Consider the following 22582-nt stretch of genomic DNA (forward strand, 5'->3'; position numbering starts at 1 on the left):
GGTTGTCAGAATTTCATTTTAACCCCCCGCTTTAAGGCTGTTAAAAATTCACTCAAGCTGAAACTTGCCTTTCAGGTTCTCAGCCAGATTTATGCTTTGTTTTTAATCCGTTGTTCTCTAATGGAATGCAAAATGACACGCAGGGGAAAGGGTTTTTCCTAGGATCTTTCTGCAAGCTGATTCCTACTTCAATTCCCTTTTCCTTGTCGCCCCACTCTCTGCCAAAAAGTTAGTTGTAACAACAAAAGCACCCCGTAAGATACACTGGACTGAAGGAGGATTAAAGGCATTTGGCAGTGTTTATAAAAATAGCTTTGGCAATAAGCAATACTCAACAAGTAGGAATCTGTTCAGCGGTGTTCACAATCTTGGACTGATGTAAATGTCCGTCAGAGAGGCAGTTGAATTAACAATTATTTTTGAAGCACCCATTGAATTAAAGGTAACCAACAGAAGTTTAGCATATAAAAAACCATTGCCGTGGAGTCGATTCTGAAACCGTATAGGGCAGGCGTACTCTGTCCTATAGGGTCGCTATGAATCAGAGTCAACCCGAAGGCAAAGGGTTTGGTTTGGTTTTTGGTAATAGAAGGTTAAAATCTGTTGCCCTTGAATTGATTCCAACTCATAGTAATCCTATAGGAAAGAGCAGAACTGCTCCATATGGTTTCCAAGGAGTGGCTGGTAGATTCGAACTGCCAACCTTTTGGTTAGCAGCTGAGCTCTTAACCACTGTGCCACCAGGGCTCCTGAGTCGGAGTTAACTTGACAGCAACAGGCTTTGAACGGAAGTTTAAGAATCTTTTTTGGAGGCAGCATAGAGGTGACAAACTGCTGGGAAGGGGGAACCAGATACCTTGTCCAAAGGCTACATCTGTATAGCAAACCCACTGATTTTATTTAGACTGTGTGCTCTTGGTACCCAAAGGTTCTCATGCCACTCCTCCCAAGCCACCTCCCACTGATGACAATACGCTAGGGGAAGAGGAAACAGCCATTATCAATCAGCTACTATATGCCACCCTAAGGTCCACCATCACCACCAGCTGCCACTGACTTGACGCCAACTCCTAGTGACGTCATGTGTGTCAGGCTAGAATTGTGCTCCATATGGTTTTCAGTGGCTGATTTTTTAGAAGTAAATCACTAGGCCTTTCTTCCAAGATGCCCCTGAGTGGACTCAAACCATGAACCTTTCGGTTAGCAGCTCAGCACGTTATCACTGGCACCACCAGGGACTCCAATCATAAGGTACTACGAAGCTATTGAGAGGTAAGAGACCCAGTCCCTACCCTCCAGCTGAAATGTACTTTAGGCTTATCCATCTGTGCATAAATGGCTTTAAAACACTCCAGGCCTGCTTTGCTTATCTTAAACTAAAGCAGCTGTCCAGCCAGCCTTATTATGTTGATGGACATATGAGCTATCACCATATATAATACAGTGTTTACTTGGGGAGGCACCCACCAGCTCTTTGATAGACATGTTAGGTCTTGCAAGGGCCATCCTTCCCATTACAGCAGCCCCAGAACCTGGGCTATAATTAGGGTTTTATTATTATAAGCATTTCTGCAATACTTTCCATTTGCAAACTGCTGAACAAACCAACTCTACTCTGGAAGTCTCACAAGAAATTGGATAGCTCAACACTTGTTAACTCTGTTTTATGGCCCTGAATCCTCAGGCCCAGGGTTCAAAGAAATCAAGGGGTCTACCCAAGGGTATGCAGCCAGCACAGGCTGAAGGCTGCAGCTGCTCTGCTTTCAGTCAGCCTCTCAGCCTGGGGGCCCAGCTGCTTTCCAATCCTTTTCCTGAATCTATACATTTTTATTTTTAAAATGTTGGAGTTTAGAGAATTACAGCAAGAATATTGGACCCAATTCTCCATTTTTAGCATGAAGGGCTCACAGTCTGGGCTTTTGCCAAGTATGGCTGGAATAATTTTGGCAGCTCTGAGGCAGCCCTGCAGACAATTTCTCTCAGCTGCTAGAAAAGCAGAGATGAATCTCTTTAGGAGACATTTGGCCCAGCCTGTGTCTGTGCCAGCAAAGAGGGGAGGTGCATGCCAGGCAAAGTGTGGTTGCATGGTCCAGCTGGGTAGAGGGAGCGGTGAAGCTGGTAAGGCAAGGTGGGGTGAGGAAAGCTGGATGGTCTTAGGAAGATTCTTTGGAAGGTGATATATGCATCACAGCCATGAGCAGATAAAGCCCAGGTGGTTCTGGCTTCGCAGTGTGGAATATTTAGCCAGAAGTCTTCAGGAATTGGGTGGCTAAACATGGTCAAAGGCACAAAGAACAACTATGGTACAGATTTGGAAATGGTCTTGTGGAGAAATGTCCCTTTTTTCAAACTGCTTTGTCTTCGTTCTTGAATAATACCATCATCCCCATATTTGTGGCAATAAAAACATTTTATTATCCCACATTACCATTTCATAATCTCTATGATACTTGCAATTAAATCTGGAGACAGGGGTCTCTTGTTAAACTTTGTTTTTAAACTAGTATCTCCACAGCAATGATTGTTTACGAATATCTTATTCCTAAACTATGTTAAATGGGGCTGATAATACTTCTACAAGGACCAGGAAAGACAACTGTCTCAGTTTAGAACATATTTACAAACTGGGTGAGTTTTTCCATTCTAATTCCAAACCTAAATTGTTTCTAACATACCGGTTACTCCTCCTTAAGTGGATTAGGTCAGCTGGTCCATTGCCCACTTTTGAACAGCAATGCTTCTTTCTTTTATACCTTTTTTCCCCCAAATACCTCTGCATCACCATCATCATCATCACCACGATCATCAACATTCACTGAGTAATTTCTATGTGCCAGACATTGCCCTGAGAATTTTACATGTGCTAACTCAATTACTCTTCACAGTGAAACCCAGTAACCCATAGCCCTCGAGTCGATTCCGACTCATAGCGATCCTATAGGACAGAGCAGAACTGCCCCATAGGGTTTCCAAGGAGCGCCTGGTAGATTTGAACTGCCAACCTTTTGGTTAGCAGCCAAACTCTTAACCACTACGCCACGAGGGTTTCCACTCTTCATAGTAGTGATGAGAATTATTATGATCCCTATTTTATAGACATGGACAGTGGGGCAGAAAGAGATTAAATAATTTGCACAAGCGCAGCTGTGTTGGAATTGGAACCCATGCCATCTGATTCCAAAGCTGTGCTCTTTACTCCTATGCTACCCTGCCCTTCATGGGACCCCGTCAAGTTCGTTACCATTTCCAAAGCACTTTTACCTGCACTCTTTCATTTCTTACTATCAAAAAACCACACATAGGTTTTGTTTAAACTGGAAAACTTCATTTTATTTATTCCAAGTCTAGGGGGAAAATATTTAATAGTTTATTAATGTTGAATTTATTGAGGATTTGACTTTTTTTCTTCAGATGAAAATTCTAGATTTATTGAGAATTAATTCTAGGTGTAATCAAAGTAACTCTATGGACTTCTTCACCTAAAAAAGTTATAAAAAAATATATATATGTAAATTGTCCTCAAGTTACTATCTATGCTTCTTTCTTCCCCATTATAAGGCAAAGTCTCACATTTCTCAAGGGGATATACTGAACTCAAGCAGAAAAAGCGAATGTATCTGGATGTCTTGTTATAAGTGATTGCATTTCAAGATCAAATCGTTTAGTCTTTACATATTTATAGTTGTCTGAGTAACATTTGAACTTACATGTTTAGATTTACATATACTAGGTCAAATCCCAGAAATGATTTTCAGAGATTTTGGAATTTCTATATACCTGTTGGAAACCCTGGTGGCCCAATGGTTAAGAACTATGGCTGCGAACCAAAAGGTCGGCAGTTCAAATCTTCCAGGCACTCCGTGGAAACTCTGTGGGGCAGTTCTACTCTGTCCTATAGGGTCCCTATGAGTCGGGATCGACTTGACGGCAACGGGTTTGATGGTTTTTGGTTTATATACCTGTTGGAATTTATATATGCTTCTATTCTTCTTTCTTAATATAGAGAATAACCAGTTTACTCTACTTTTTATTATCTCTACTTATATCCGCAAAGTTTTTTAAAAGGACTTACACAACAGTGCAGCCTAATAAAAATAAATACTAAATTCCTTATTGAATTAATGTTTCTTTTCATGCTTGCTCATTTGTAGTTCTCAAATTCGTAGTTCCCAACTTTTGACACAGCATCATCAGGAAAGCTTCTGAGTTCTTTGTAGAAAACAAGTGGACTTAATCTCCCCATAGGAATACAAATAATACAAATGCCACTACTTGAATCTATACATTGTCCTTGGAGTAAAGTCATTCCAGGCCTGTTACCTTTAGGACATTACAGGGAGCCCCATGGAAGAAAAGATCAGTATTTCCGTTATCAGCGAGAGGCAATCCAAGTCCTCAAGAGGATTAAACACTCAGATCACTTGAAGAACCAAGTTAGATCTCATATCCCCTGAGAGTAACTCCATCTGTACAGGGTCTGACACACTAGTCATGGTAAAATGCTCCCCCCTACTGATAGTCACACAAATACTCCTCCTGACAATTCTTCCAAAGGAAAGAGTCTTAGGGAAGGCTGGGCTTAGTTTCAGCTTCCTGGCCCACAAATACCTGCACAAACGTGTCCTAGGGGCACCTGGGAGAGGTCAATGTACAGACCAAGGTCACAATACATTCCAGTGCTTCACCTAGCCAAATGACAGAGACCAGGAATGCATCTCCAAAAACAGGCAACTGTATTTCATCTTTGCATGGTCCAGCCAAAGAAAATAAATACCTGCTGTTTCCAACAGCTGGGTAGCTTGCTGGAATGCTGATGGATCACCAGAGTCGTGGACAGTAGTAATATTTTTCTTAGGGTGGCAGGAAGACCTCATGAGGTGAGGTCCTATAGCCCGCCAAGGAACAAAGGCTTTAAGACCACTAAAGAAACAGAGCGATGTAGAAGTGGGATATGGTGTGTCCAGTCATAATCCAACTTCCATTTTTGCAAGAGGTCTTTGTAATTCTTTGAATTCAAGGCCAAACAATGAGTTCTCAAACTTGGAGTCCACCATGTCTCTGATATTAAAAGGGAGAACCCATTGCCATTGAGTCCCAATAGGACAGAGTAGAACTGCCGCCTAGGGTTTCCAAGGAGCAGCTGGTGGATTCGAACTGCCCACCTTTTTGTTAGCAGCTGAGCTCTTAACCACTACGCCACCAGGGTTCCACTGTGTCACCAGGGCTCCTTAAAAAGGAGAGAGGAGTAAAATACATTGAATTTCCAACTTGGGCTAGAGATTTTACACTGGTTATCCTAGTTGATCCAATGATGAGCTTCAGTAGATTTTTTATATTCTCACGACATAGAAGATGAAGATGAGATTCAAAGAAGTTAAAGAATTCACTGAAAATTACCCAAATAGTGTAGTGGAGCCAGGATTTAGAGCCATGTACACAAGATTCTATGTCTGCTTTCCTGGCTGCCTCCTTGGAATAAATGGGCATTTGCCTGGGTGATTTATAGGAAGTGTCAGAAGTTTTAATATGGTCCCCCAAATCCTACATGAAAATACCCTCCTTCAACTCAGCAATGCAGAAAGACACTTGCCATGCGCGTCCCCTTCCCAGACAAGCACACAGAGGCTATTTGTGGAAGAAGAACCTGCCTGGGTGAGAATCAGCATTTTAAAGACTGATGACAGGGAAGGAAACCTGACTTGTTTCCCAAACTTGTACTTTCAGCCTGGAAGCATGAGTGTTGGGCAGGGACTGATTAACCAGAAAGCAAGGTGCACACAAGCTTAATTGTGTTTACTTACTAATCTGTAGTGAACAACTTCGCATGGGTTTCACCCACTGTTTTACAGTTGCCTTAAGAACAGGAAAGGAAGTAAGTTTTTAATGGAATGCAACTGGTCATTCAACAAAGTCTTATATCTGGTATTGATAAGCAGTCACAGCTCCCATTTGCGGATTCCTTCTGCCTGATTAAGCAATTCAAAAGATAGGAGTGATGTTTCCCAATCTAGAAGTCAGAAACTAGGATAACAGTTTGAAATAAACATAGGGAGTGTCACTTAAATTCAGTTGTATGGAGGAAAAGACTATAAATATTTTAAAACATTCAGATATTATTAAGTAAAATATTGAATATACCATGGACTGCCAGAAGAACGAACAAACCTGTCTTGGAAGAAGTACAGACAGAATGCTGCTTAGAAGCAAGGATGGCAAGACTTTATCTCACGTACTTTGGACATATTATTGAGAGGGACCAGTCCCTGGAGAAGAACACCATGCTTGGTAAAGCAGAGGGTCAATGAAAAAGAGGAAGACCCTAAATGAGATGGATTGACACAGTGAGTGCCACAATGGGCTCAAGTATAACAATTGTGAGAATGGTACAGGACCAGGCAGTGTTTTGTTCTGTTGTACACAGGGGTCACTACGAGTTGCAATCAACTCAAGGGCACCTAACAACCACATCAATATCTAAGTAAATGGAATAAAAACTTATAAATTTATGGCAAAAAGATACCACACTTTGGGAGATTATCAACACTAAATTCTTAAAAGAAAAAAAAGTTTGAGGATTGGTTTGGCATTTACAACGTTCTAAAAACAGACACCCTGGAGTGGCCTACTGAAGCAATTTATTATCACATATGTGATACATAACTTAGCTGTTCAGTTGCTTAAAGATTTGCTCCAAGTTTCTGAAACCAGACTCATACTATAAAAACCAATCCAGTCATCAATGGGTCCATAGCAACATTTTCTCCTGTCTCGTTTGCTCTTTGGTCCACTGACATGCAATCATGAATAAAACAAGGAAACATGTCCCTCGCAATCGCAGAGTAATTTTTATCAGTGTTAACCTGCGTAGTCAGGCCAGCCGCTGCGTGAACGTGCATTTTAGAACATTCAGAAAAATCCCTTTCTCTACAGAGTTTACCTCTCACAGTCCTGCATGGTCATTCCATTCTCAAAGGGGAAGAGGAGCTAATCGGTCAGAACAAACCAGTTGCGGATGGAAACAGCCCACGTTACAGACAGAGAGAAAACCCTTTGCTGGTGGCATTAGACCAAAGGAGAATTCCCTCGAGTCTGTCAAGCTGTTGTAAACTGCAGATTTTCCAGGAAAATTAAAATGCACAACAAGGTGATAATTCAAAGCCAAGAATATCCTTTGCATTGTACTATAACTGATTATGTGGCAATGGAGAGAATGATGTTGGGTGGAGAGACAAAAAAAAAAAAAAAAACCCAAACCCATTGCTCTGAGTTGATTCCGACTCATAGTGACCATATAGGACAGACTAGAACTGTCCCATAGGGTTTCCAGTGCTGTAATCTTTACAGAAGCAGACCTCCACATCCTTCTCCCGGACAGCATCTGGTAGGCTTGAACTGCCAACCTTTCAGTTAGCAGCTGAGCAAATTCTCATTAATAAAAATGGGATTGAGGTCAGGCAAGGAATCATAATAGAAGAAAATGTAGGCAACCCAATAATTGAAAATGACAAGAGGGAAAAAAAGCATCCACATATATTTTTTTTGTCAACAGTTTGTTCTCCTTAGTCTACCTGAAAGACACCATGGTGGTAAAAGTGACCAATTTGAGGCTGAGACCTTTTTTCAATGGGTTGACACACTGGCAGGAAGTGTATTACCAAAAGGCAGGACTAACTCCATGCTGTGCAGGGCTCAGTGAAAAATGAAAATGCAGGACCTCTTGCTCAGGAATAAAAAAGTTTCAGATGGCAACAGCAGAGCAGTAAAACAAGGAGAGAGCCCTCCTGAGTGTGGGGCCCTGCGCCACTGCACAGGTTGCATGCCCAGCTAGTCAACCCTGTCAAAGGTAAGATATAAGTGAGGCAAAGGCCTGCCTCACCCAACCACTGATTTCTTGTCTTCTAGCTGGTTTACCTTCTCTTGGCAGAAATCACACATTTCCAGAACCTTCCCACTGGAAAACAGTTTAGGAATTACCTTGCCTCATTTTCTCATGTATAGAAACCAACACTCAGAGAAATTAAATGACTTGTCCAAGGTCATGAGTGAATGCCAGAGCCAGAACTAAATCTCAGGTATCCTGATTCCCATACCAGCATCCTTCTCTCTACGCCATGCAGCTGGTCTCCAGTTTAAACGTGAGCAATAAGGAAATAGTTATTCCAAAAAAAAAGAAGGGGAATATTACCTCATCAGAACTTTCATTTCAATTCTTCTGCTGCAAAGTATAAACATAGTTTTAAAAATCCATTTTCAAATGCCTTATCTAAAGCCACACTTTCAACTCCTAGGGTAAAAACATCATACAACAGCTTCAAACACTGAAGCAAACTACTTTGCTGAGAACATGCTAGAACCCGTGCAGTTAACGATCAGAAACCAAGGTGGTTATTAGTGGATGGTTATGAGGCAATGCGTTAGTAAGCTAATCAGCGTTCCTGTACAAATATTTAAAATAATTCTGAGATAATTTGAACTTCAACATGGAGCTAGCCAAACACATTTGTAATCTGAACCCAAGGTTCTAAGAAGTTACTGCCTTTTGGATGTCCTTCAACGCCAGGGACATTTTTAGAAAGATTAGCACTTGAATGGAAACAAAGACTGACATTTTTAACATCAACGCAAGGCATGAACTTTTTAATAAAAAACAAAATGCACATATCGTCCTCACTCAGGTAGGTGTGTAAATTTAGTACATCAAAGTATCTCTCTTGCAATGGCACAGTCATTGAAAGATACTACACAAATTAAATATAAGTGAAGAACTAATATTTAACTAAAAGCTTTTGGAAAACACTCAACCAGATAGTGAAAGAGTTCAAGGTAGACAGGCAATAAATAACATGAAGTGACAAAAAAAAAAAAAAAAAACCACCATACAGGAGGCAGGAGCCAGGGGCCAAACCTCTTCAACAAGGCCCAGGGTTACTAATTTTAGGACGAGACAAATCTGCAGTTGGAATCCCAGCTCCGTATACATTTCATGTTTGTGAGTCTTAACTAATTCGACTGCAAAATGAGGTTGATACTAAAGACAAATGGCTAGACCAGATGTTTTCTAGATGTCTTCCTGAGCTCTAGAGTCTATAATTCATATGGCTTTGCTTTTACCTTACTGAGTTGTCCCCCAATTTTTCACTGGGGAGTTAAAGTTAGTTTTGTAAGTTCAACGCCTTCCACAGCTTTATGCTCTGTAGGCAGCAATAAGGAAAAATAAAACATTCTCTCGCCCAGATAAATTCTGGCGTAATTACAGGTCTGGTATTTGGGAAACAAGGGCCAAATGAAAACAGTAGCGAGACATGAGTAACTCAAAGTGTCTGAGGCTATAGCACTTCTATCTCATTAACTGCCAATTACCGTATTCATAATTTAACACGAAAAGGAAAACCACAAACGTGCTTTTTTTTTCAAATCCCTTTCATCTAGACAGCAGTTTTCACTTAGCCTCTAAAGGCAGGGCTAATGCAATAGGCTGAGAGAGGGAGTAGTTAGATTGAGCAATAAAAACACATTTGATAACATGTGAGGCTATAAAAATGGCTTGGCGGGATCTATTCGCCAAAGATAAATAATACCCTCAGAAGGAAAAGAAGCAGCTTTTTCTGGATCATAAGGTCTGGTATGTTTTTAAAGATCTTCCTTTCACTGAAAGAGTAACACAGCCAATTAAAAAGAGATACTTTTGAAATTCGTGATTTCATGACATTTTTTTTGCATCCCAAATCTTGTCTGTGTTCTGGCAAGATCACATTCAAGAGTTTCATGAAAACATGGGAAGGAAAACAGTCCATAGGTATTTGTGTTTGTCATTTCGTTATTAATCTTACTATACTATTCCCACTCTTGATATTCTTCTTGTTGGGGCCGTGGTGACTCAGGGGTAGAACTCTTGCCTTCCATGGGTGAGCTGAGGTTTTGATTCCCCATCAATGAATCTCATGTACAGCTACCACCTGTCTCTCAGTGGAGGCTTAAGTGTTGCTATGATACTGAACAGGTTTCAGTGGTACTTCTAAACTAAGAAGGAGTAGAAAGAAAGACCTGGTGAACTAGTTCCAAAAACCAATCAGTGAAAACCCTGTGGGTCACAATGGTTCCATCCCCAATAGATCGTGAGGCCGGCACAGGACCAGGCAGAGTTTCATTCTGTTGTGCACGGGGTTGCTGTGAATCAGGGGCCGACTTGACAACAGCTAACAACAGCAATATTCTTTTTATTATTATTACCACTTGTCATGGATTGAATTGTGTCCCCCCAAAATATGTGTCAACTTGGTTAGGCCATGATTCCCAGTATTGTGTGGTTGTCCTCCGTTTTGTGATTTTCCTACGTGTTATAAATCATAACCTCTGCCTATAGTTAAAGAGGATTAGGGTGGAATGTAACAGCCTTGCTCAGGTCACATCCTTGATCCAATGTAAAGGGAGTTTCCCTGGGGTGCGGCCTGCGCCACCTTTAAACTTACAAGAGATGAAAGGGAAGCGAGCAGAGAGTTGGGGACCTTATACAACCAAGAAAGCAGTGCTGGGAGCACAGTGCATCCTTTGGACCCAGGGTCCCTGTGTGGAGAAGCTCCTAGTCCAGGGGAAGATTGATGACAAGGACCTGCCTCCAGAACCGACAGAGAGAGAAAGCCTTCCCCTGGAGCCAACACCCTGCATTTGGACTTGTAGCCTACTTTACTGTGAGAAAATAAATTTCTCTTTGTTAAAGCTATCCATCTGTGGTATTTCTGTTATAGCGCTCTAGATGACTAAGATACCCCTGCTACGTGTAATGCTATTGCTTCCACATCAAATAACTGCCCAGCCTCCTAATGAGGATAGAGTCTTAAGTTTGTGTGCTGAATGTCCCTGTGACAGGAACTGCTCAGCCTTCTAGTGTCCCTGGCTAGCTGTCTCCAGCTAATCTGATTTGCCCTACATCAGCGCTACTCAAACTGTGGCCCATGGACCAGTGGCAATCAAAGCAAAAATTTGTTGGGCCCCATGCCAGACCGACTACATCAGAAACTCTGGGGCTGGGTGGACTAGGGATATGAGTTTTGACAAGTTCTACCAAAGATTCTGTTGCTCAAATTTGAGAAGAGCTGCTCCACAGAGGGAGCAGCCAAGGGCCGGGTGTGGGGGGGAAGGGGGTGAAGAAGAGATGGAAGAGAACCTGAGAACAAACACCTGGAGCTGCCACCTGCATGCTTTAACCTTGTCTGCTTCAGGGCAGGCCGCCAGAGCTAAGGAGAAGAAAGCAACGGCAAAGTCTAAAGGAGGTTAAACCAAGAAGAAAGTCAAGTCTGAGGCAGGCTTTCAGAAGAGAGCTCCTTCCTGGCCCCAGAACGTGGTCACAGAGGCGCCTACCCTCAGCTTCAGCCCTCCATGTGGAGAGGCACCATGGAACTCTCACACGGCCAGCTTTCTCTTTTGCCAGCTGCATACTGAAAATTATAAGACTCCCCCTTACTTTTCATTGACACGGACATCTCTGATTGAATTAGTTATGGGTTTCAAATTAGTATTTCTTAGCATGCGTGACACCCTTGCTTTTGGGGGCCTCTTTGAACCCCAGCCTACAATTTAAAAAACCTCTGGAGGTTTCAACAAGCCCCCAAGGACTCCAATGCACAATCAAATTGGGGAATTGCTGTTCTACTTTTTTGACCTGACCTGACATTTTAAAAGGGGTTGAGGTTTCAAGTATACTCTCTAACCTTCCCTTCTTCTTCTTTCTTTTTTAAATAAATGTTTCCTCTCTAGCAAAGTAGATAAGAAAAAAAAAAATAAAGAAGAAAATAAATGTACCTGTAGTCCTGCCACCCATTTAATAAATCTAGTTATAAAAAATAACATGTATCAGTTAAACAAAATTAGGATATATAATGACTACATAACAGTCCATAAAAAGATACCATAGGTTATCTAACTAATCACTTAAAATTAAACATTGAGAATCTGCTGTGCAGATTTTCAGTTTTATAAATAATAGTAGAAGAAACAACTTTGTAAAAAAATCTTCACACATTCCTGATAGCCAAATGGCCAATATAGTCAACTCTTAGAATTGGAATTCATGATTAAAAAATTATGCCCTTTTTTTTTTGGAACCTTTTGACATACTGTCTATTTGCCTTAAAAAAGAGAGTGCTCACTAAGAACTATACCAGGTTGTAAGCTGGTTATATCATGTTAGAGACGATTAGATAATATATATCCATAAAGCTAAGCGTTAAGTACACTGTTTGACCTGGGAACTCCACATCCTGGTATACAACCTAGAATGACTCTTGTTTAAGGAAATACTCATATCAGTGAAAAGTCTGAAAAAATCTAAATATCTGTCAATACAGGAACAAAGAGAGGAATATCAAACAGCAGTTAAGACACATGAACTAGGTCTGTATGTATGAACGTGAATCTATCTCAAAAACAATGTCATGGTGTTGAATGGAAAAAATATTGGTAAAAGAATACATGCAGAATGGAGTCATTTATGTAAATTTAAGAAACAAAACAAACTGTTGTGGGTGTTTATATACACAGAGCAAGGGTAAAACCATGTAAAGAAAGGATACTTTTTTTCAAGATAGTCGTTATCTCTGGGGAGAGAGGATAGAGGTTTTAGCTGGATCCATAATACTTTATGAACAAACACTTTTGAAGCAAACAAGGTAAAATGATAATGTTCGTTAAAGAGAGGGCACAGTTCTCAAAGTGTGTTCAAGGACCCCGAGGACCACAAGACCCCTGAACGATGTCTGTGAAGTCAAAATAAATTTCATAATAATATGAAGACATTATTTGTTTTTTTCACTGTGTTGACATCCAAACTATTGGTTAAGAAAAGTAACAGTGGGTAAAACAATGGCACCTGGGAATGAATCAAGGCTATAGCACCAACTGTACTAGTAGTAGTCATTGTATTCTTCACCATTGTTAGGGATTGTGTCCCACAAAAATATGTTTTGAAGTCCTGGCCCCTATACCTAGGGATAAGATCCTGTTGAGAAATAGGGTTTTCTTGTTATGTTAATTAGATCATACCTAGTAGGGTGGGTCCTAAACCTAATCACTCCTGACTTATGAAAAGTGCGGATTAGACACAGAAAAACATATATGAGAACAGACATACGTGACAGATGCATTTTCAAGCCTGGGAACTTCAAGGATCACTCGCTACAGAAACTGAAACACACAGAGAAGGACCTGCCCTGGAACCACGTCCTGAATTCAGACTTCTAACCTCCTGGACTGCAAGAAAATAAATTTCTGCTCTTTAAAGCCACCCACTTGTGGTATGTTTTGTTACAGCAGCACTAGGTAACTAAGACAACCACTTGTAAAAAAGACAAAACAAAACAAAAAAGCCAATTTAACTTAAGAATGTTCTTGTCGAAGTACTATTTATTAAATTTCAATCTTTGAGGACTGTTTTTTTGTATAAATATTCTAAGTGACAAAATTGCAATTGTGCATAAAGTGCTTCTTTTCCATATTGAAATACAATGGCTGTCTTGAGGAGAAGCACTTGTGTGATTGTTTGAGTTGTGAGTTGAACTACTTACTCTCTTCACAGAACATAATTTCTCCCTGAAAGAAGGGCTAAGAGACAAACTGATTATTCAGACATGGGTGTTGGCTGACTTTTTCTCAAAAGTGAATGAAGAGCCTGTCATTTCAAGGAAAACAACTCTCAGTAACTGTTGCCAATGACAAGATTTGAGCTTTCAAATGAAAATTAGGATTTTGGAAAATTTACAGCCACCATTATGAGCATGGCAGGTTCCCAACAGATAAAGACTTTTCTGATATCAGTGGAGATTTGATAAATAGAATTTTGAATATGATATAAAGAAATGTGTCTATACCAGGAATATCTGCATTATACAGTGAACCAATATTTCCCAAATGATTAAGTTACAAAATCACAGATGGGCAAAAGATCATTCCAAATACAAGAGAAGTGAATAGATTTTAATGTAACGAAACATGGAAAGTTCAGTGATAACATTTCATAGTTCACATTCCAACTACACTTTAAGAAACTACCACTTGTTCAGTCTTGGTGTAGTATCAAAGCAGAATTTCCACAGTTACTTGGAAAGGCTATTAAAATATGTTCCAACTGCATAACTGTTTGAAGCTGCATTTTCTTCATACATTTCAACAAAAAAGCATATTACAACAGATGAAATGTAGAAGCAGACAAGAGAATCCAGTTGACGTCTATAAGCTGGACATGAAAGACATGCTCAAAAATGTAAAACAGTACTACTCTTGTCAATATTTTCTTTTATTCTGAAAAATGTAGTTATTTTGATAAAAAGTGTTATTTACATTAATGTGTAATGTTTACTTTCTACTTCATTATGGATAACAAGTATACTCAATTTTTGTGTATACATTTTTGTAAGCAGATACCATACAGGACTCTTGACAATCCTACTAGTTATTTTTATTTCAGTTGATTCTCTTGAGTTTTACATATAGACAAATGGGAATTTTCTACTTCCTGTAAAAATGGCGCGGTCATGGCATCTGACCTCCTCTATCTTCACAAGAAGAGGGAGAGAAAATCACCATCAGCATCAACAGCTCAAGGCTGATTCCTAGGAGGCGGAGGTCAGACATACTTCTTCTCACCAACCTTTTTACCAATTCTGACACCAGCCATCCCTCCCTAGGTACTCTCTATACCTCTGCTGGATTGAATAATTCACTAATTCACGGCAATAGCCACACAGAACTCACAGACAATACTTACGATTATGAGGTTTATTACGGAAGTAACAGGTTACAATTCAGGATCAGCAATGACTCAGGATATAGTTCTTCAATCAGGACAGCCTATTCTCAGGCATGCCCACAGGCAGGCCCCTCTCTGGCCCTCGGCCCCTTGGCCTTTGGCCTGGCCTCTGCCCTGCTCGGGCAAGTGTTACAAAGCTCTTCAGCTCCGCCAATAAGTGCCCGGGAGCACATCACTCTGCCAGCAAGCCTCAGCCTGAAGGTGCTCAGCTCTCTCATTCCATGGGTGGGCAAGCCTACCTCCACTGACAAGTGCTCAGAGGCACCCTACTCCACCAGGAAGCCTCCTGCCCGAAGGTGCTCATCTTTCTCCATCCATAAGCTGGAACCCACCACGATGTCTCCTGCTGGTTTCCTGTTTCTGCTGCTGCTAGTTCTCTGCGATGCTTGCTGCCAATACTTGCCAACTTGTGCCATTTCTGGAATTGCAGCTTTCTGTCTCCTGGGTCTAGGAGGTTCACACCACCGGAATCCCAGGTCTAAAGGATGCACTCTACTGCTAGCTGTTCTTTCTTGGTAGTAGTGAGGTCCCCCCTCTCTGCTCACTTCTCTCTTCTTTTTTCTGTTTATCTCAAGCAAGGTTGTGACCTGAGTCAGACCACACCCTCAAGGAAACTCCCCTTACTTGAGCAAGGTGGTACAAGGGTGTGAAGGGCATCATTTAAATTACAGTGTGACCTGAGAAGCCACACTCTTTAGTAAGGGCATGACTCAAGATATACCCCATCCTAATCCTGCCCCATTAACATATACAATTATACAATACCACAAAACGGAAGATAATTACATCAGACCACAAAATGGAGGATGACTACATCAGATTCAAAATGAAGGATGACTACATCATTATATAACAGCCAAATTATATCATTATGTACACATAACCTTAACCATCACAGGTTCCATACACCTTATTTGCATTGTCCCACAGAGTCATTGTGCTGGAGTCACAAAGACTATGGCTGGAAGAGCCATATTAGGTAACTCACTGCACCACACTTCCCCTTTCTGATCACTTTACCTATTTTTTCTTGTCATGATATTCACTAGACTTTTGAGAAAAATAATAAGTTGTCATCATTTTCTTGTTTCTCATTTCAATGAAAATACATATAGAATTTTATAACTAAGTGATAATCTTTATTTCAGATAAATAACTTTTATCATTTTAAGGAATTAGCCTTCTATGTCTGTTTTACTAAGAGTTTTCATCAGCAGTGTATGTCAAATCAAATACTTTTTGGGCATCTATAGAGACAATAAAATTTTTCTCATTTAACTTATAGAAAGGATGAATTGTAATAACAACTTTTCTTAATACTAAAATTTCTTGTGTTGTTATAAGAATCAACTCTATTGTTTTTGGTTCCTTATTGTTTTGTCTTTAAGATTTGCTAGATTGAATCTGCTGGCATTTTACTTGGGATTTTTCTATCTACAAGGTTGACTTAGAGGGTTCTTTTTGTGTTACCTATCCTAAAATTGTCTTGAATTTTAAAAGAAAAAAATTGGAATCGTCACAGCCTTATTTCTATTCCCATCATAATTTACAGCTAAGATTATAAACTTGTACAAATTATAAGTCACTAAAGGGAGTATATAAAATGAAGATAACGAGAATGAGATATGATATCAATGTATCCCACTAAATAATGTAGAGCGGAGCAGTTAAAAACAGAAGCAATAATAACAACGATCAGCATCATCTTTAGATTTAAATCTCTTTGTAAATGGAGACAACACATGGTGGGGTGTCCCCACCCCTCTAAACAACAACATGTAGATGAAGAGGTAAGTTGTCCTGGAAGCATTGGACTAATTAACATTTCTCCTCGGTCCGTGGGAACAGTCGCTGGACTCAGACCAACTACACAGCTTAATCCATGACATTAACACGTACAAAAAGGTCAACGCCTGCAGCATAGCCACTTTAGATAAATTGAGCTCGGAAGGGAAAAAAAAAAAAATTGACCGTGAGTGTCTAGCACTGTCCACAGGAAGGAGCCTGCAAATCCGAGAGCTGTAAATGTCCAGTTATGAACAATGCATTCTTTAGGGATGGCCCAGGAGTTTTGGGGTGGTGCAAATGGTTAACACACTCAGCTGCGAACTGTACGGTTAGAGGTTCAAGTCCACCCAGCGACATCTCAAAAGAAAGGCAGGGCAATCTGCTTCTGAAAAATCAGCCATTGAAAACCCTACGAAACACAGTTCTACTCTGACACACGTGGGGTCACCAGGAGTTGGAATCAACTTGAGGGCAACTGGTTTGGGTTCCTTTTTTTTTTTTGGCGGTGGCATAGGTATTTCCTCAGGCCTTCTCATGCCCTACAGCCAGACTACAGCCCCTTGCTGACTTCGTATACACCATCAACCTTCCATGAATTCGGCACTCTCTGTTGATCCTGGAAAAGGCTGAGGGAGGTGTCCAGACCCACAGATATCAAGCACTTTTTTTCTGTTGGGAAACATCGCCCCTATGTTTTCATGCAAGATTCATTTCCCCAGGGAATCTCCAAGGGACACGTACATAAGACCAGACCCACCAGCTGAAACGTCACATCTTTCTTTCGATTTAATGAGTGAGTATGGCATTTTTAGAAGGATAATTTCAAATACACTCTAGTTTACAAAGCATTGAAATAATTTGCTAACTTCAGGACTTTGAACATTAGAAATAAATCATATACAACATAGCTCACTCCTCATGGACCTACCCATGTTTGTCTGATCTCCATTACTGGGTAGCTGAGAACTGTTGGGCTAATTCCAATGGTCTTTTTATTCCCTGAGTATAGGCCATCCCATCCAGCTTTAACTTTCTAACACAGTATAGGAGAATTTCTTAAAGGAGTTATCCTTCAGCCACCATTTACTTTTCTCTGGGATTATCTCTCGTCCGTGAGCCAAAAATATCATCCTCTGAAGAAATTCTCATTCTCATTTAGGCAGAATTTGGTAATAATCTGCACCTATTCTATCTTTGGCTCCTATAAGGGAATGCATGGATAATAACATATTAAAACCATTTGACCCCTAAGCAAGTTGCATGGATCAGTAAGGTCCATCTTTAAAGTTATGCCTTCTTTACATGATTAAAAATATGCCATCACTAAGAATAAAAACAGTGAAAGAAAATATTAGAAGGAGAAAAGAGAATACAGGAAGTATTATTCTGTTTGACTTGACCAGATGGGTTTCTTAATACCATTTCTGGTAAATGACAGGTATATTTTGACCTACAGGGCACAATCAAATATCAGCAATCTTATCTGCCATCTCAACCATTAAAGCTTCTTCGGCCTATTGTCTCTTAGAAGAGAAGAGAAATGTATCCATCAATCTACCAATGAAAAGAAAGTCACACTGAAATAAACTGCACTTTCTTTTCCCTCAGTTATTCAGACATAACACTTCCAGGAAGGGAATGACACTTGTTTTATGATTGGCTGTCATTTGGCTTCTCTGATTGCATCAGACTGAATGAAACAATATTGCACCATTCTGCTGGTGTGATCAGCAAATTTCAACATATGCTTAGTATCTGGCCCTCAGTGTACTGTGTCACCAGGTTCCCACTTGTAACTATACTTGGGTGCATGTGTGAGTACGTGAGTGAGCGTGTGTGTGAGATTGCAGGCAATCACATTTGGACATTTGTTTCCTGCTGACAGAAACCTGGGCATATGTTTGAGAACAAGCTTCCGTCTCTTTTTGACACATTTTCTGTGATTAGATTCATTAAGAAACACAGCAACGGCATTAGAAGTTAGAAGGGGTGCGTATTCGTAAACATCAACTGGGGTTATGGCAAAGACCTTCACGTCAACTAAAATGTGTCTGCTGGAGTCATAATCCAACCAACAAGGCACATTTTAATTCACTTGATAGCACAATTCAAATCGTTACAGAAGAAAAAAAGACTTTTCCATTTAAAAAAAAGACGATAAAATAACACAAGATGTGTCTGAACATTAAACCAATCCTCCATAGAAATGTCAGCCTAACTGGATTACTTCCATCAATGTGAAAAAAATGGAGTCAGCAAATGAGACTTTGATGGTGTAGATTGAAAAAAAAAAACTTTTTTTGGGTGCTTCATTCTTGAGGTTTATGAGGTTAACAAAATGTTCAAAATAATTATCATTTTTTATTTATAGTCCTCTAAATTTTTTTTTTTTTTAAAGGAAGTGGTGTAAACTGCATTTGTTAAAACATCGTTGAACATGTTTTAAGTACCCGAAATGTCACAGGGAGTGAAACATGATGTTGTAAACCATGAACAGGTCTCTGGCTAAAAATTTAAGGCCCACGAAAACTAGAGATAAAGGTCCAGCTGTACATTAATTAGAGCCCTGGTGGCGCAGTGGTTACGTGTTCTGTTGCTAACCAAAAGGTCAGCAGTTGGAATCCACCAGCTGCTTCTTGGAAACCCTATGGAGCAGTTCTCCTCTGTCCTAGAGGGTCCCCATGAATCAGAATCCACTTACCAGCAACGGGTTTGGTTTGGTTTGCTCTACGAGAATTAGCATGGACAGGATAACAACCCTGTAGACATCTAGGTTTAGGTGGCATGAAAGATATTTGAGCATCATTTTTGTTTGTTTTTTAATCAAGTGTGACATTAGGTGCTTTTGAGTTGATATTGACTCACAGCAACTCATGTGACGAAGCAGAACTGCCCCAAAGGTTTTCTAGAGTGTAATCTTTACAGGAGCAGATTGACAAGTTTTTCTCCTAAAGAACCACTGGATGGGTTTAAACCATCAACCTTTAGGTTAACAGTTGAGCACTTACCCGTTGTGCCACCATGGTTGCTTAATCAAGTGTGATACAGAAATAAAATCATATTAATATTCTTGGAATTAAAAAAATAATACAAGTCTCTGTGATGAGGACTTCTTGGGAGGAAGTATAGGGCAGTGGTTAAGAGTATGGGCTCAGGGTGGCATCTGGGGTCTTAAACGCTGGCAAGTGCCCATCTAAGATGCATCAATTGGTCTCAACCCACCTGGAGCAAAGAAGAATGAAGAACACCAAAGACACAAGGTAATTATGAGCCCAGGAGACAGAAAGGGCCACATAAACCAGAGACTACATCAGCCTGAGACCAGAAGAACTAGATGGTGCCTGGCTACAACTGATGACTGCCCTGACAGGGAACACAACAGAGAATCCCTGATGGAGCAGGAGGGCAGTGGGATGCAGACCTCAAATTCTCGTAAAAAGACCAGACTTAATGGTCTGACTGAGAATAGAAGGACCCCGGAGGTCATGGTCCCCAGGCCTTCTCTTTGTTAGCCCAAGACTGGAACCATTCCCAAAGCCAACTCTTTAGATAGGGATTGGACAGGACTATAAGATAGAAAATGATACTGGTGAGGCGTGAGCTTCTTGGCTCAAGTAGACACATGGGACTATGTGGGCAGCCACTGCCTGGAGGTGAGATGAGAAGGCAGGGAGGGACAGAAGCTGGCTAAATGGACATAGGAATACAGGGTGGAGAGACGGAGTGTGCTGTCTCATTAGGTGGAGGGCAACTAGGGGTATATAGCAAGGTGTATATAAATTTTTGTATGAGAGACTGACCTGATTTGCAAACTTTCACTTAAAGCACAATAAAAACTAAAAACAAAATCAGTATGGGCTCAGACAGACCTAATTTAAGGTCAGTCTTTGTCATGTGTTACCTGCATGACCGTGGGCCTCTGACTAATTTTTACCCCTCAGTTTCCTCAGCTGTATGATGAGGATAATAATAGTACCTGCTCTGTTGCATGGGGCCATTGTAAAATATTCAATGAAATAATCCTTAAAAGCACTTAGCATAGTGTCTGCCACATGGAAATACTTAATAAATACACTAGAATTCTTAGAAAGGAGAAAACATACATTTTGAAACAAGAGAGTCTGAACCCAGCCCCAGTGATAACAGTGAGGCAGTTGGGAAAACCTCGTACCCAAGCAGCTGCAAAGGAGCCCTAGTGGTGCAATGGTTAAGCACTTGGCTGCTAATCGAAAGGCTGGTGGTTTGAATCCACCCAGCCGCTCCATGGGAGAAAGATCTGGTGATATGTTTCTGTAAAGATTACAGCCAAGAAAACCTTATGGAGCAGTTCTATTCTGTCACATGGAATCGCCATGAGTCAAAAACCAACTCGACAGCACCTATACAACTGCAATTATATACCAAAAAAAAAAAAAAAAAAACCGAACTCACTGCCGTCGAGTCGATTTCAACTCATAGCCCATGAAAAAGAACAGGACACCATACGCTCCTGAATTACCTGGTTAGAAAAATCCATGGAAACATCTGTAGATATGTTTACACTCGACTCAATTCATTTGCCTTGTCCACTCTTCTTCATTTGGATTTCAGTGTGTTTAGCAGATCTTTGATGAGGTAAGGCAAATGCCAATTCCCTAAAGCTATTTTCAAGGAAACTGGGTGGCACACTGGTTAAGCGCTCAGCTGCTAACCGAAAGGTCAGCAGTTCAAACCCACCTGCTGCTTCGAGGAGAAAGATATGGCAGTCTACTTCTTGCTTCCATAAAGATTTACAGCCTTGGAGATCCTACGGGGAAGTTCTACTCTGTCTTAGACGGTTGCTAGGAGTTGGAGTTGACTAGACAGCGGTGGGCAAAGCTATTTTTTTTTCCCCCATAGGCTACTAAAATTGATTGTATCTTGAGGAACGCATTTTGAATGAAAGCACCTGAAATTGAATATCTGCTCATCACCAGCACACAGGACCAACACTGTTGAACACTCCTTGGATTTCTTGATACCCTGGAAGAATTTAGGCAGCAACGAGAAAGGAAAACCATTATATAGATGATGCTGAGCTCCCAAACGAAAGACCTACTGGAAAAATACGGCCTGAGATTGGATGAAGAAAGTCAGAATTCAAAGACGAGCGGGAAAGAAAAAGAAAAAAGTATGTCTTGATGCTGGAACTAGGACTACAAATTAAAATGGCCAAGCTTCACCTGCATCCATTAACTTCTACAGAGAAAGTTTAGCAGGATAACCCAGTGGATAGGGCAATGCAAATATTCCCAAGACAGAACTGAATCCACTATGTTTCCATGGTGATTACATTTTGTACAACATAAATTAAGAAAACTGATCCTAGGGATGTTTGTTAATACACCTACTCCTCGCTTACCGACTATCTCAGTATCCAACATTTTACATTTATGACAAAAGTAAAAACTCTACTATCCAACTATTTTCCTTATTAGCAACATACATCTGGCATAGCACTGAGGTGCACCTTTGTGGCCCTGAGGGTCCTGCTGTGTACCCCTCTGGTAACTATGGGTATAATAAACCTACTTTTCATGGTGTCCCTCATTCATCTTTCCCACTCAGCCCCTGATTTGCCATCTTACACTCAAGCTTCCCATTGGCCTAATCATTAGCTAAAATTGCTCTCTGACTGCTCAAGTTTGCCAATTCCCCGCCTCCGAGTTGCTGGGAGGCAGAATTCCGCCTAGTAACAGACGACTCTCACTTGCCATTGGCCACGGTGCCTGGAGCCTGTTCCCGAGAGTTGGCCCGGGAGATTCCAGCTCCGGCTCTAGCACCGGCAATCACTGCGGTTCCTGCGGTCACTGCTTTGGCTCGAGTCCCGGTCAGGGGTTTGCAGGAGTGGGCGGTCGGGGCTGGCGCAGAGGGCGGAGGGCGTCCTATGGGAGTGGCTGGGTATGCCCAGTGTCAGCTGGTTCTGTAGAGGTGAGAACAGTCCTTCCTTGGAGGGAGCTTTGGAAAAGTGTCCAT

General features: G+C 40.9%; 1 protein-coding gene across 36 annotated transcripts in view; it reads right to left on the reverse strand.

Annotated features, from left to right (window-relative positions):
* Window positions 1-22582, reverse strand: part of THRB (thyroid hormone receptor beta) — a 414019-nt gene that overhangs the window by 303151 nt on the left and 88286 nt on the right. For 2 of the 36 annotated variants that reach the window (XM_064277391.1, XM_064277394.1), the window contains exon 1: window positions 1-8851. This exon is cut by the window's left edge and continues 19460 nt beyond it. The exons of the other annotated variants lie outside the window; for them this stretch is intronic. The gene's annotated coding sequence lies outside the window, so the exon portion shown is untranslated. Of the gene's footprint in view, window positions 8852-22582 lie in introns of those variants that run through there. 36 annotated transcript variants of the gene reach the window in all.

Source organism: Loxodonta africana, chromosome 27 (assembly GCF_030014295.1).
Source record: "Loxodonta africana isolate mLoxAfr1 chromosome 27, mLoxAfr1.hap2, whole genome shotgun sequence".
Taxonomy (NCBI): Eukaryota; Metazoa; Chordata; class Mammalia; order Proboscidea; family Elephantidae; genus Loxodonta; species Loxodonta africana.